The sequence below is a fragment of the Pteropus alecto genome, unplaced genomic scaffold, assembly GCF_000325575.1.
Source record: "Pteropus alecto unplaced genomic scaffold, ASM32557v1 scaffold210, whole genome shotgun sequence".
Taxonomy (NCBI): Eukaryota; Metazoa; Chordata; class Mammalia; order Chiroptera; family Pteropodidae; genus Pteropus; species Pteropus alecto.
In genome coordinates this window covers 3,684,477-3,687,539 of record NW_006431288.1, presented here as the reverse complement: position 1 = coordinate 3,687,539, position 3,063 = coordinate 3,684,477, and positions in this window count along the sequence as shown.

Below are 3,063 nucleotides of genomic sequence, written 5' to 3'. Positions count from 1 at the left end.
CTGAACCATACAGGCAGCTGGCAGGAAGCCTCAGAACTTGGGGTGCCTTGGACCTTTTGCCAAGCTGCCTCAGATCTGGTACTGGTGGCAGGTGGCCTTAGTTCACAATGTGGCCTCTTCTACTTGCCTCCAAGTCTAACACAGGCAGCAACTAACCACAGATCACTCTGAAACTTCTACCAGTTAGCCCCAGGTGGTCACAGGCAGCAGTTGACATTGATCTACATGGGAGCCTCTCCTCAGGGACCTCAGAACTAACATATCTGAAGACTGACATCATATCATAACAGAGCAACCCTGATAAGTCCCACAAGCAGCACACACAAAGGGTGGTATCAACAGGCACATAAGCCCACTGGGGCAAATCCCACTTTGTTAGGTCAGCCCCTACACAGCTGCTCATACATTGTGAGTGTGGCCAATTCTCACAGCCAGTAAGCCTGAGAGTCAAAACTTATCCATTGAGGTGCTAATAGCAATCAAGTCTTAACTACAACAGAAGAGCACACACAACAAAAATAATCAGGGAGGCTGCATCATTGGGCCACACAGGGCACCTACTATGGAAGGCCACTCAGCCAAGACTGGGATTTATATCACATCTACCTAATACATAGAAATGAACATAGAGAGGCAGCCAAAATGGGGGAAAAAAAGAAACATATCCCAAATGAAAGAACAGGAGAAAACTCCAGAAAAAGAACTAAACAAAATGGAGCAGCAATCTACTAGATACAGGGTTCAAAACAGTGGTTATAGGGATGCTCAATGAACTTAACAGAAAAATAAATGAGCTCAGTGAGAACTTCAATGGAAAGATAGTAAGCATAAAAAAAGGACACAGCATAAAAATACAGTCAGAAATGAGGAATACAATAACTGAAATGAAGAATACACTAGAAGGAGTCAGCAGTAGGTTATATGAAGCAGAGAATCGAATCAGCTATTTGGAAGATAAGGTGGCAGAAAACATCCAATCAGAACAGCAAAAAGAGAAAAGAATCCAAAAATGAGGATAGTTTAATGGGCTTCTGAGATAACATCAAGCCTACCATTCTTATCATAGCGGTGTCTGAAGGAGAAGAGAGAATTCAAGGAATTAAAAACCTATTTGAAGAAATAATGATACAAAGCTTCCCTACTCTGGTGAAGAAAATAGGCAGACAAGCCCAGGAAGAGTAGAGAGTCCTAGATTAACCCACAGAGGCCCACACCAAGACACATTGTAAAAAAAATACCAAAGTCATTTTAAAGAGAATCATAAAAGCAGCAAGAGAAAGGTAGTTAGTTACCTAAAAGGGAGTTCCATAACACTGTTAGCTGATTTCTCAACAGAAGATTTGCAGGCCAGAGGGACTGGCACGAAATATTCAAAGTGATGAAAAAAACCTACAACCAAGACTGCCCTACTCAGCAAGTCTATCAATTAAAATTGAAGGTGAGATAAAGAGCTTCCCTGACAAGAAAAAGCTAAAGGAATTCATTATAACAGAGCCAGTATTATAAAAAAATGGTAAAGGTGTTTTTTTAAGAAGTAGAAAGGGAAAAAAACCCATAAATATGAATAATAAAATGTATTTATCAACAACTATTTTAAATATAAATGTTTTAAATACTCCAATCAAAAGACTTAGGGTAGCTGAATGGAAAAGAAAACAAGACCCATACATATGCTGTCTACAAGAGACCCACTTCAGATTGAAAGATACACACAGGCTGAAAGTAAAGGAATGGAAAAATGTAATTCATCCAAGTGGAAATGATAAAAAAAAGCTGGGATAGCAATAATTATATCAGACAAAATAAACTTTAAAATAAGGAGTGTAATAAGTGACAAAGAAGGACATTACATAATGAAAAGAGAGCAATCCAAGAAAAGGACATAACCCTAGTAAATATTTATGTACTCAACATAGGAGCACCTAAATATATAAAGCAACTTTTGACCGACATAAAGGGAGAGATTGACAGTAATACAGTCATAGTAGGGGACTTTAAAACCTCATTGACACCAATGGATATTTCTTCCAGACAGAAAATCAACAAAGAAACGGCAGCATTTAAGATAAACTACACCAGATGGATTTAGTTGATATTTTTTAGAGCATTTCACCCCAAAGCAGAAGAGCATACATTCTTCTCAAGCATATATGGAACATTTTCCAAGATAGACCACTTATCTGGCCACAAAATAAATCTCAATAAATTTAAGAAGATTAAAATCATATCAAGTGTCTTCTCCTACCACAATGGTATAAAACTAGAAATCAACTATAAGAAAAAACTAAAAAATACACAAACACATGGAGGCTAAATAACATGATACTAAACAATAAATGGGTTAACAATGAGCTCAAGGAAGAAATCAAAAAATATCTTGAGACAATTGAAAATGAAAACATAATGACTCAAAATCTGTGGGTCACAGTAAAAGCAGCCTTCAGAAGGAAATTCAAAGCAATGCAGGTCTACCTCCATAAACAAGAAAAATCTCAAAAGATTTAGCCTTACACCTAAAGGAACTAGAAAAAGGACAGCAAACAAAGCCCAAAGTGAGCAGAAGGGAGGAAATAATAAAAACCAGAGGGGGAAATAAATGAAATAAGGTTTAGAAAAAAACAATACAAAAGAACAATGAAACTAAGAGCTGGTTTTGAAAAGATAAACAAAATTGATAAACCTTTAACCACACTCATCAAGAAAAAGAGGACCCAAATAAATAAAATCAGAAATGAAAGAGGAGAGGTGACACTGACTCCACAGAAATGCAAAAATGTATAAAAAGATACTATGAGTATTTATATGTCAACAAATTGAAGATCTTGAAGAAATGGATATATTTCTAAAAATATACTATCTCCCAAGACTGAATCAAGAAGAAACAGAAAATCCAAACTGACCAATTACTACTAACAAAATCGAATCAGTAATCAAAAAACTCCCAACAAACAAAAGTCCTGAACCAGATGGCTTCCCACGTGAATTTTATCAAGCTTTCAAAGAAGAATTATCCCTATTTTTCTCAAGTTATTCCAAAAAATTCAAGAGGAGGGAAGGCTCCCA